A 13,027-nucleotide genomic window follows, 5' to 3' on the forward strand; every position below is an offset into this window, starting at 1 on the left:
ACCTCCCCTAGCGTTTTGCATCAACCTTGCCATCGCCAGAAGCTCCCATCCCCTAGCGTTTTTGAAGAAGATCATCGCCATAGAAGACCCCAGTGCATAGCGTTTTTGCATCAGCATCCTCGCCAATGAAGCAGCACCCCCTAGCGTTTTTGGAAAACATCATAGCAGGCGTTTTTGCCTCATGACACCATCGCCACAAATTCTTACAGCTAGCGTTTTTGCAAAGCTCAGCATACCTAGCGTTTTGACAGTTTTCAGCCACAGCCTGCAGCGTTTTTCAGCCATGAAGTACCTGCAGTTTCCAACCCTCAAAGAGTAGCAGATTCAGCCCGGTAAGGACCTCAGTTTTCAGCCTTAATGAACCTCAGTTTTCAGCCCTAAACCTGCAGATTTTCAGCGACAAAGACCTACAGAAAACAGCCCCATAATCACCGTTTTTGGACTAGTCGCAGATTTCAGCCCATAGCGTTTTTGGACAGCAGTAGAAAGATTGCAGATTTCAGCCCTAGTGTCGGTGTCGTCATCCCTGTCGTCATCGTCAACATAGCCTTGACTTGCATCAGTCCCATGCATTCAGTTTGTACCACATTGTGCAATCATAAGTAGACCACTCTCGCCGACGAGAGTGGGGCCTTCGGAGGAGGGTTTTACCACGTCTCTAGTGTCGTATCTCTCTTCTCTCTCTATCTCTCAGTCTCATACACTTGCACGCACAGTGTCCATTCACTTTGTTTGTGATCATAGCATTGTCTCATTAAGAACGGAAGGCTCTACCTTTCATAAGAACAAAAGGAACTTTGAGCATAGTTCGGAGCACTCATCTTGAGCAAAGCGCAAACATTCATTCCGTTGCACCTAACACCAGCCCAGAGACACTAGCCGTACATGCATGCCCTAGACCTGTGAAGCAGCAGAGTGGTTTCCATGTGAGATTGCGTGTGCGCGCGTGAGAGAGAGAGAGAGAGAGAGAGAGAGAGAGAGAGAGAGAGAGAGAGAGAGAGAGAGAGAGAGAGAGAGAGAGAGAGAGAGAGAGAGAGAGAGAGAGAGAGAGAGAGAGAGAGAGAGAGAGAGAGACCATACACGCTAGATGTAGGAAGAGGGGAAAGCGAGACTCAAGGTGTGGTCAGACAAAGCTGTCTGCACCGTAATCATTCTATAGAAGTAGGGAAGCCAGATCGAGTAGTCTGCGCTGTAAGATCCTCTGAGAAGAGGAAAGGCTAAACCAATCTGTCTCCGCCGTCTTGCTTGTATCTCCTGCCTCCAATCTTCCGGTGTCAACCAAGACAGAATTCCGCGCCAACAACGTCACCAAACCGTATCTCGGTGTGGCTCTCAATGTGAATGAGTTGGGAGTGGGCTAGTGCCCAGGTCTAGGGATAAGTCTGCTGTAAGGTTACCGAGGGTGAGTCTAAGCAATCCAAATGATTAGGAGTTTAGCCGAGCAACTGCACCACCATCCAAGCCAAACTCCGGGTGACTCCGGATGTAACCGCGGGATGCATGATCTCCCGCATCTCGTGGGTAAACTCTCCAAGAGAGTCCAAAGCACTGAAGTCCCACTCCAGTCTTTAGATCCAAGCAATGAACCCATCCAAGAAGAGATCCAAGATCCTCTCCCTAAGTCCATGTAGATGCTCCTGTGTAAGCAAGTGATCTGACGTGTCAAGGTCAAGTAGTAAGTGTCTGTCCACCAAAGATGGTGGTGTCTTCTCTGGGAATGTCGTGATCCCATATTCCATGAGCATGACCGTATCTCGTGTGAACTCCTCTGATGAGTGCATAGGTGTGTCCATAGCAAACCACAAGTCACCACCCCCTCTAGAGTGCGCAACCGCCGAATGATGGCTGGAATGAATGGAGTTCCCAAGGATCGTACGCCCGTAGATGATCAAGCCGATGATGAAGATACCTTGTACTGCAGCAATTACTGAGAGACCGCACGGACCACCACCAGATGGTGTCCTGGCAGGAAGTAACTTCATCCTCTGTGAAAAACACAAGCCAAGTGGCTAATGTCCACCCAAAAACGCAACTGCGAGGTGATGAAAACGCTGCTGTCAAGCAATTTTCAGCGTGCTTGTACGCTCCCGGCAGGGTCCGGAGCAATGCAGAGGGTGTAGGAAGGATGGTGAATCTCTGACATAACCCCAGGTGGGCTGAAAACAGAGAAGACAGTAAGTGTATATGGCTGAAATCTGAAGGTCTTGAGAGGAACAAGACCAGCAATGCACCGGATGCAAGGCCGTGTGTCGTAGGCAAAAGATCTGATGTTGGCGCTGCCCTTTCTTATGCAAAAACGCTGCAGCCTGCCAAAAACGCAGCTGCTCTCTTCGATTCTCGTGCTTCTACTGCGTGACCACTGAGTTTCTTTTATATTTCCTTAGCAATTTGCCCTACTTACTTTTCCAACAAAAGTCACATATTAATAAATAAGTGAAAAATGTGTATTTTGGGAAAAAGGGTTCTATGCTCTGTAAAATGCTCATGATGGGTACTGAGTGCCATGCTGATGATTATGCTGTGTGCAATCAGAGGATATGCAACTAATCTAAGTGCTTGGACATGCACGGCCTGCTCACAGGCTCACAAAGGTGCCAGAACACTTCTAGGCTGACTTGAACCCTAGACCTGAGATAGCTTGTGCACATGCACATAGGGTTAGATATGCACATGACATCCCCTCCTTTTCAAAGTGAGGTATTGGTACCGAGCTGTATGGCGTCGAGGGAGTGCGCCAACAACTACTGGAGTCCTACAAAGAACTCTTTGCCGACCCACTCTGATGCGTGGGTCGTGCGATACTTGAACTTCATGAAGGTCTACAATGCTTGCTTGTTTGGGCTGTGCCGAAAGCGACACAAAATGATCTGTTGCGGCTTCAATGCTCCAACTTCGGCTATGGTCGTGGGTCCACCTTCTTGACAAATCTCCGAGGAGGAAAAATCCTGAAACCACTTCCAACACAAAATCATAATCATACCCATTCCATGTAGAGTAATAGAAAAAATACTATTCTTCCTAAATGACTGTGCATGCAATGCAGATGAACAAAGTGACGGAGTGCCAAACCGTTCACCAAACACACACAAAAAGTGGGATCGAAACCTGACTTTTCGACCTAAACCTATCATCTGTGGCAAATCACAACGGAAATGTCGATGCTTGATGGACAATCTTGCTTGTGCTCTTTCTGAGACTGTGTCATGCCAAGGTGATGAGTGCGCAACAATGTGTGCAAGTGATAGAGCACGAGGAGATGTGCAAGACTTGAGCCTTGGAGAGGAGGCGTTGGGTGTGTAGAGATGGGGGTGTGAGAGGTCGAAGTAGGAGAGAGAGAGAGGCTGCACGATTCTTGTAAGGGAAATAAGTTGAGAGTGAATTGGGCTCTCATTCCCTTTATTAAAGTATAGGACCATTTTTAAGTTAGTGGCCAAGTTCAATGTGAACTTGGCCAAACGTTAGTAACCTTTAAAAACTATACACAAAATGGGTCATTTGGGCTGGCCATTTGGGCCTTTAACCCAACAACCTCCCACTTAAAGGCATAAATGGCGCCTTTAAGCTACGTGACTCCCACCATCTGTATGCATAGCTGATGTTGTGCTTTGCGTAAGCACTTAGTGAGAGCATCTGCTGGATTTTGTGATGTATGGACCTTAATCAATGTAATAAGGCCATCCTCAATTACTTCTCGAATGAAGTGATACCGCACATCAATATGCTTTGTGCGTGCATAAAACATGCTATTCTTTGCCAGACATATGGCACTCTGGCTATCACAACCAAGCATAGGTGCCTTGTCAGGCAAACCAAAATCACTGCATAGACGTGCTAACCAAATGGCTTCTTTTGGAAGCCTCAGTGGTCGAAATATATTCAGCCTCTGTAGTAGACTATGCAACTATCTTTTGCAATCTAGAACACCATGAAACAACACCTCCTGCAAGAGTAAACACATAACCACTTGTGGATTTCCGTGTATCCACATCACCAGCCATGTCAGAGTCACAAAATCCCTTCAACTCCAATGGTCCTTTACCATAGCAGAGGCATTTGTTTTTAGTCCCTTTCAAGTACCTCATAATGGATTTCACTGCATCCCAATGCAACTTGCCTGGATTAGACATAAACCAGTTCACAACTCCCATTGCATGGGCTATGTCAGGCCTAGTAGCAACGATAGCATACATAAGTGAACCACAAGCTGAAGCGTAAGGCACACTTTGCATGTCATTGGCTTCTTCCTTTGACTCGGGGAAATCATCCTTGGAGATTTTGACATATGGCTGTAATGGCACGCCAAGAGGCTTTGCTTCAGCCATGTTAAATCTGTCCAACACCTTATCAATGTACTTTTCTTGCGACAAATACAATATGCATTGGTCCCTTTGCCTTCTAACCCTTATGTTCAGCTGCCCCAAGGTCTTTCTTTGAAAATGCAGATTTCAGCTGCTCTTTAAGAGCATCAACATTGCTCCTTTTCTTTGTAGCTATCAACATATCATCCACATAGAGCACAAGAATGATAGGGCTGCCATCCTCATCACGTTTGGTATACAAACAATGGTCTGCATGGCTTCTTTTGTAACCATGTTTGAGCATGAAGTGGTCAAACTTCTTGTACCATTGTCTACATGATTGTTTCGGCCCATACAAGCTTCTATTGAGCATACATACCAAATGTTCCTTGCCAGGAATAACAAAACCCTCAGGTTGCTTCATGTAAAGCTCTTCCTCCACATCACCATGCAAGAAAGCGGGATGTACATCCATTTGGTCCAATTCCAAATCAGGGGCAGCCACTATGGCAAACAATACACGCAAAGTGGTCATCTTCACTACAGGAGAGAACACTTCCTGACAGTCTATGCCCTTGGTTTGAACACATCCCTTTGCAACCAGCCTTGCCTTATACTTGGGTTTTGCATCAACTGTCTTGATTTTATACACCCATTTGTTAGGAATAGCCTTCCTACCTTTGGGCAATTCCACCAAATCCCAAGTATGATTAGCATGCAAAGCTTTAATCTCTTCCTGCATAGCAAGCTCCCACTTGTCACTCTGCTCACATGTCTTTGCCTTTGCATACGTAAGAGGCTCTCCCTCATCTGTCAACATAATGTAATGCAAAGAGGGATCATATCTACTCACAGTCCGTCTTGGGCGAGTAGACCGCCTGACCCAATGATCCACATTATCCGGTAATGGGTCTCCATCAGGTGGCATGATAAAATCATCAACAATGGGCTGCTGTACATCATTTTCAGCACCATTTTCAACATTGTTTTGTGGCTGCAAATGTCCCTCAATTTGCTACCCAACATCATCTGGCTCAAACACCACTGGATCATCTACATTTTCAGCCATATGTGGTCACTGGTGCATCATGAGGGTCAAGAATAGGCCTAACAGGTGGCTGGTCATGCTGAAATTTGACCCTTTTATGGTCATGCTTTGAGGCACAATTGTTTTGAAGCAGCCTTGCCTCATCAAAAACAACATCCCGACTGCATACAACCCTTTTGAGCTGAGGTAACCAAATCCTGTAACCCATTTCGCCTTCTTCACCATATCCCATGAAGAGGCCTTTAATAGACTTGGCATCTAGTTTGCTTCTCAACTCAGGTCTAATATGCACAAAAGCTTCGCAACCAAAAATGCGTAAGTGATCATATGAAGCAGGCTTGCCAGACCAAACCTCTTCAGGGATGTCACCTTTCAAAGACATGTGAGGGGATCTATTGCATATATGCATTGTAGTTTTCAAAGCTTCTCCCCAAAATCCATGAGAGAGATTAGCTGTGGACAGCATGCATCTCACCCTCTCACAAAGTGTCCTATTGAATCTTTCAGCCACACCATTAGAAGAGGGGTTGTATGGCACAGTAAGCTCCCTCTTAATGCCCAAATTTTCACAAAATTTGTTAAATTCAGCACTTGTGAACTCTCCCCCATTGTCCGTACGCAAGCATTTCAACTTTCTACTTGTTTGGGTGGTCACAAATGCAAGAATTTTCTTAAACGCAGCAAAGGCTTCATCTTGAGATTTAAGCAAATAAACCCAAATTTTCCTAGAATGATCATCAACAAAGGAGACAAAATAGCATGCACCTCCCATAGACTTAGTAGGCATGCTACATACATCAGAATGTACAACATCAAGCACACAAGATTTACGAGAGACACCGGAGTAATAAGAACGCTTTACTTGCTTGCCATATTGACATTCATTACAAAAATAAAGCTTTGTGTCTTTAGCATCAAGCTTGTTCAAAGTACAAAGCTTAGAAAGGCCCTTTTGGCTCATATGGCCAAGCCTCTTGTGCCATAACTCCATGTGAGAGTTAATTTTAGCCAACGCAATAAACTTGCCCAACATGGCCTTTCCATGCATGCAGTAAAGTGTCCCTTTCTTTGTGCCCTTTACAATCAGCCTTGAGCCTTTAGTCATTTTCCATGATCCTCTCTCAAACAATATGTTGTAACCATGCATATCCATCTGATCAACAGAAAGCAGACTCTTCTTGATTCCCGACACATAACTAACATCATGCAAGACAAGCTCATTTGTGCCATCTATGGAGAGATGCACAGTGCCAATACCCTCAATGGAACATGCATGATTGTTTCCAAGGTATACATGGCCATGCTTGCCTGCATCAAAAGTAGAGAAACACTCCTTGATAGGAGTCACATGAAATGAAGCACCAGAATCAACTATCAAAGTTTGGGATAATGCATCATTGACACTCAACAAAGCATCAACAAGATCACTCTTGGTGATCTACATGTCCTGTGAATGATCATTAAGAGAGGCATCAAGGTCATAAGCATCATCATTTGACAAAGTGGCACACAAGATGTCCTCTACATCTGACAGCTCCTCAATCACAACACTAGAAGCCACATTGGCCTTCTCTTTGTCCTTTGAGCTGTCTTGTGCATCTGTCTTGACTTCCTTCTTCTCTTTCTTTTTTGTCTCCACCATTCTTTTTCCGTTCTAACTCGGCTTTGTAGTACCTGCAATCGGGTTTCTTGTGACCTTTTCTGCCACACTAATAGCAAGTCACATCACCCTTGCCTTTGCTTGCATTTCCCCTTTCCTTACTCTTACTCTTACTCCTTTGTGCATAAACATTCTTCTTCTCTATCCTGTCTCTAACCATGTTGGCAGAGCTGCCTCCCTCTCCACCTGCTTTCCTCATTCAAGATAGAACCATCAAAGGTCAAATTGGGGTTATTCGACAATGAAACCACCAATGTTTCCCATGAATCAGGTAAGGTCATAAGGAAGAAGATAGCTTTCAACTTATCATCAAAAGGAGGCAAACCTAAATCCTGTAACTGCGACAAAGTACTTGTAAACACCGACAAGTGCTCTGCAGCGCTCTTGGACTCATTTAGCTGCATGCCAACAAGTTTTCGCATCAAATGCACTTGGTTGACAGGCGTTGTATTCTCATACATCGCCTTTAACTTCTCCCACACATCAAAAGCATTTGTGAGACCTTTCAAATCAATGACTGTCTCATCGGTCATGGCCATTTTGATGTATGTAACTGCCTTCCTGTTCAGTCTAACCCATGCTTCATCCGACATATCGTGTGGCTTTACCTGTTCAAGTGCCCCTTCACAATCTGTTAGGTGCAACGGAATAATTGTTTGCGCTTTGCTCAAGATGAGTGCTCCGAACTGTGCTCACGGTTCCTTTTGTTCTTATGGAAGGGAGAGCCTTCCGTTCTTAATGAGAGAATGCTATGATCACAAACAAAGTGGATGGACACTGTGCGTGCAAGTGTATGAGACTGAGAGATAGAGAGAAGAGAATACGACACCAGAGACATTGTAAAAACCCTCCTCCGAAGGCCCCACTCTCGTCGGCGAGAGTGGTCTACTTATGATTGCACAAAGTGGTACAATGACGATGCAATGGACTGATGCAACCTGGGACTATGTCGGTGACGACGACGGTGGTGACGACGACAACATAAGGGCTGAAATCTGCGTTCGTCTATCTGCTGTCCATAAAACGCTATGGCTGAAAATCTGGGATTGATTCGGTGGCTGAAAATGATTGTTTTGGCTGCATTTTTGAGGGCTGAAAATGGGGATCTTCTGCAGGTGCTTAGGGCTGAATTTGCTGCTATTCTTAAGGCTGAAAACGCTGCTGCATTTTGGCTGAAAATCACTAACGCTGATCTGCTTGCTGAGCTAGCAAAACGCTGGCCTTGATGAACTCCAAAAACGCTGATGGCTGAGATTGGAAAACGCTAGCAAACTGATGCTTCTGTTGGCGATTGGGTGGATCTGCAACCGCTAGGGGACTGGGAGATGATGGGGATCATGCAAGGATGGGAACGCTAGGGATCTGGGTACTGCTGCTGATGCGGAAACTGTCAAGACAGAAAATGCTAGGTGCTTGTGGGTGTGGCGAGGATGGGGAGATCAAAACGCCAAGGGGTTCTTATGGGGTTCTTTTGAGAAGGTGCCTGTTGAGCATGTGCTCCTGTTGCCTCTTCTGCCATTTAGTGCTAACTTGGGTTTGCTTATATATTAACTTAGCAAAATTGTCCTACCTACTTTTGTTGGAAAGTCACTTAAAAATAATAAGTGAAAAATACCAAAAATAGGGAAAATAGGCTAATGCACTGGAAAATTCCCCTGACTGAATTTGATGGATTTTGAAGGGAATACTGATGATCATGTTGTGTGCAACCAGAGGATATGCATCTATGCTAAGTGACTGGGCATGCACGGTCTACGAATAGACTCACAAAAGTGCCAGATCATTGCTAAATTTAGATTGACTGGACTGACTGAACCCTGATCATGCTGTAGCTTGTCCACGGACACATAGGGTTGGATGTGTCACGTGACACAATCCTTAAGAAATAGGATTCCTTGGATCCTGTCTTTCCAAAGGTCCAAACCTGTTCCATCGAACCTCCTAACCTCGAAGAGATTCTTCACATCCGAAGAAGATGAGGCCATAGATGCACGAATAAGAGGGCTAATATGCTGATTTTTTTTTTTTGGGCAAAATGCACCAAAACCGGAGTATAACCTTACAGAAGTGTGCACTACAGCTCCAAATGGTCACAGAAGCAATTTGGGGCAAAATGGGTCAATTTATGTAAAAAAACAATTTCTGAAATTTCTGCGCAGGAAATTTCAGCAAGTGAATTTGTGCTCAAAAACAACAATTTTAGTTGTTTTTAGCTTCGCAGGACATACATAAGGCTAATGCACAGCCTTTAGAAGCATGTATGAGCAAAAGTCCCAATTTGTAGCATCAAATTGCAGAAAATTGAGCCACAAATGATCATACATAGCCAAAACTTGCCAAATGTGCATAAATTGCATCAATTTGCACTTTCCTCAATGTAGATGCATCAAAAATACACTTGCAAAAAACCTGCGTAATTCTGAAATTTGCTGAAAATACCTGTTTTGGGACCTGTTTTTCAGCAATTTCTTGGGGACCTAGTAAAGATGTTCCCTCACCTTAATACATGATTTGCAAAACTTGTATTTTCATGTCATAACCTGTAATTTGCTGATTTTGATCTAATTTCAGCCTGTTTTAGGTCAACTTGACTAGCCGGGAGACTCTAGTGTCCAGGGACGAGTCCTTTGGCGATTAAATTGCAAAACCTTGCGTGAAAGTTGACTTCCTTGGCTGAAAATCAGCGATGGCAGGTTTGGAAGCAAACCCTAAATTTGCTTTGACACCAATTGATGAGTGCGCAGCAGTGTGTGCAAGTGATAGAGCACGAGGAGATGTGCAAGACTTGAGCCTTGGAGAGGAGGTGTTGGTGTGCAGAGATGGAAGCGTGAGAGGTCGAAGTAGGAGAGAGAGAGAGGCTGCACGATTCTTGTAAGGGGAATAAGTTGAGAGTGAATTGGGCTCTCATTCCCTTTATTAAAGTATAGGACCATTTTTAAGTTAGTGGCCAAGTTCAATGTGAACTTGACCAAAGGTAAGTAACGTTTAAAAACTATACACAAAAGGGGTCATTTGGGCTGGCCATTTGGGCCTTTAACCCAACACAAGGAAGAAACATGTAAAAGCGATTGACAAAACGGACAATCGAGAAACAATGTGAATTCCTTGAATGCAAACTTTTTTTCTTTTCGAGAGTGATCCGTATACATCTGTGCTCATCCGTGAGTGAATCATGTGCATTGTACAATACGGCTTGCCTGTGAAAAGAGTACACATAAAGACGGTGACGAAAATACAAGAAACCATCATGAATTAGAAATTCAAACAATGCGTGCTGAGTCAAGGTTGTCCACGTCCGTCGAACGGAACGATCCGTCCGTTCCATCCCGTCCCGTCCGTTCCGTCCGGGTTCCGTCCGATCGGAAAAAAAAATGACCGTTGGCGGACTTTTTTGACTGTTTTTACAGTCGTTTTGTAGCGCCACGTGCTGGCAGTTTTTGAACGCTAAAACTTGAACGTTGGGGGCCTTGGAGCCTTGGCCCTTGGGGCATCATAAGCCAATGTGCCATCCCCACCCCCCCCCCCCCAACATCCACACACACACACACACACACAAAGCCACATGGGCCATGGCCATGGCACATGGAATTTGAATTTTGAAGCATGCTCTCTCTTTAACCCTCTTCTCCCTCTCTCCTCAAAACCTATATAAGGTTGCCCACCCTCTCTTCTTCTCCATATATGCCTCAAGCTCTCTCATTCATCTCCTTACCTACTCAAGCTCCCTCAAGCTCTCTCCATTCATCAAGGGCCAAGGCTTCAAGCTTTGGCACTCCATCAAGGCTTCAAGCTCCCTCATCTCCTTCAAGCTCTTCATTAATCCTTCAAGCTCTCTTCATCTCCTTCAAGCTCTCCATTATTCCTTAAGCTCCCTTCATCTCCATCCATCTCCTTCAAGCTCTCCATTACTCTAAAGTTCTCTCATCACTCCCCATCCCTCAAGCTCTACATAATGCCGCCCGCTCTTCATGAAGCCTTCAACAAGCATTGCCGCTACTTTGAAAGGGTGAAGAACAAGCAAAATGTTTGCAAATGGTATTGCAAATATTGCCCGAAGACCATGACCTCAACCTCCACCTGCCTTATCATCCAGTTGACCAAGATGGGAGGGGAAGCGGGTCCTTGTCCGAATATCCCCGACGACATTCTCCAAGAGTGCAAAGCAAAGTATCTCCCCTTGAAGACGCGCAAGGCGGTTGCAAAGGCATCCGAAGAGGTGGTTCCGCCCGACCATGATCTCTCCGATTCGGGAGAGGATGCTTCTCCATCAATGTCCGTTGCATCCGGCGGCGCTACCATGGCCTCCACCGAGGGTGGTAGCATCTCAAAGAAGAGCAAAAGAAGTCATGGTGGGTGGCCTCCAAAGCAAGCTACTCTTGCACAAACGGTGGGTGGAACTTCTAGTCCATTGTCTTTCCTCAAAGAGAGGCAACGACAAGCGGAGATAGAGATTGCACGCACCATCATTGAGTGCAATCTCTCTTTTCATATTCTTCGCACGGATCGTTGGAAACGCATGGTGAAGGCTATTGCCGCGGTTGGTCCATGTGAAGGGTGGACGGGAGTGTCATACCATGACATGCGCACCAAAAAGCTTGATGAAGAGAGGGCACGAATCGACAAGTCTCTTGACCCCGTGCGTGCCGGATGGGTAAAGTATGGTTGCTCTATTCTCACCGATGGATGGAGTGACTGCAAGAAGAGGGGAATCATTAATATCCTTGTCTCATGCCCTCTTGGCACCTACTTCTTGCGAGCGGTTGATGCGGGAGCAAGGGGGAAAAAGGTCACGGGTGCCTTCATTTACCGCCACATTCGTCAAGCCATAAAAGAGGTAAAATTTTTTATTCCACTCTCAAGTATCTACTATTTTCAATTTTGTCTTTTGCCTTGGCTCTTCTCACTTTCCCTTCTTTCTCCATATGTAGATCGGTCCCAGCAACGTCATTCAAGTAATCACCGACAATGCCTCCAATTGTGCTTCCATGGCCAAAAAGCTAGAGGCGGAGTATCCACACATAGTATGGACTCCATGTGCATCACATTGCATTGACCTCCTCTTGGAGGACATTGGCGACCTACCTTGGGTGAAGGACATTCTATCCAAAGCCCTCTCCATCGTCAACTTCATCAACAAAAAGGTGAGAGTACTTGCGATATATCGCACTTACTCCGGCTTGGAGTTGAAGAAGCCTTCCGCAACACGCTTTGCCGCTATGTGGCTCCTCCTTGAGTGCCTCTATGATGTGCAAACCAACTTGCAAAAGAAAATGGTCTCATATGAGTTCAAAGCATGGATTGAAGAAGAGACCCAATCATCCCAACAAGATGCAAAGGCCATCCAACGGCTTTGCTTGAAGGAGGAGTTTTGGCAAGAGGTCAAGGGTCTTGTCATGGTGGTATTGCCATTGTATAAGGTGTTTCGGATGACCGACATGGAAGGGTCTACCATAGGTCTCCTTTAGCACTTCAAGAGGAGCGCGACAAGTACCTTCCAAAGATACTCAATGAAGAACACCATGGAGAGTTTCCCCAAGAGCTCATCAACTATGGAGACCATAGAGGCACGGCATTCGCTTCCTCGATGTGTTGGAAGAGGGATTCGTTAGTGAAGCCTCTTTTTTGGTGGGAATGTTTTGGCTATCAATTGCCTCACCTTCAAAGGGTGGCATTGAGGGTTCTTGGACAGGTATATCATATATATTAATAATTATACATAATACCATACCATAAATTATAAATTTATAATCTCAATCATGTCATCATTTGACATTCATCATTCATGTGACATAAGTCACCTCTCAATTGAAAATTCCCACAATTCAAATCTCATGCCTCTCTTCTAGGATTGCTCATCGGGTGCATGTGAGCGGAATTGGTCGGCGTATTCTCTTATACACACCAAGATCCGCAACAAGCTTTCTACGAAGCAATTGGAGCGGCTTATCTATTGCCGCTCCAATTTATGCATGTTGAGGTCCATGCATGAGATGCCCATGGCTAGGCATGTAATTGAGTTGG

General features: G+C 45.2%; 1 protein-coding gene and 1 pseudogene across 2 annotated transcripts in view; one reads left to right on the top strand and one right to left on the bottom strand.

Annotated features, from left to right (window-relative positions):
- The window catches only part of LOC147450851 (LisH and RanBPM domains containing protein), a 54,931-nt gene that overhangs the window by 27,946 nt on the left and 13,958 nt on the right, over nucleotides 1-13,027 (top strand). The gene's annotated exons all lie outside the window — the stretch shown is intronic.
- LOC147450852 (uncharacterized) lies at nucleotides 3,419-5,367 on the bottom strand (annotated as a pseudogene).

This window comes from Adiantum capillus-veneris, chromosome 9 (genome assembly GCF_014529385.1).
Source record: "Adiantum capillus-veneris isolate H3 chromosome 9, ASM1452938v2, whole genome shotgun sequence".
In the NCBI taxonomy this organism is placed as follows: domain Eukaryota; kingdom Viridiplantae; phylum Streptophyta; class Polypodiopsida; order Polypodiales; family Pteridaceae; genus Adiantum; species Adiantum capillus-veneris.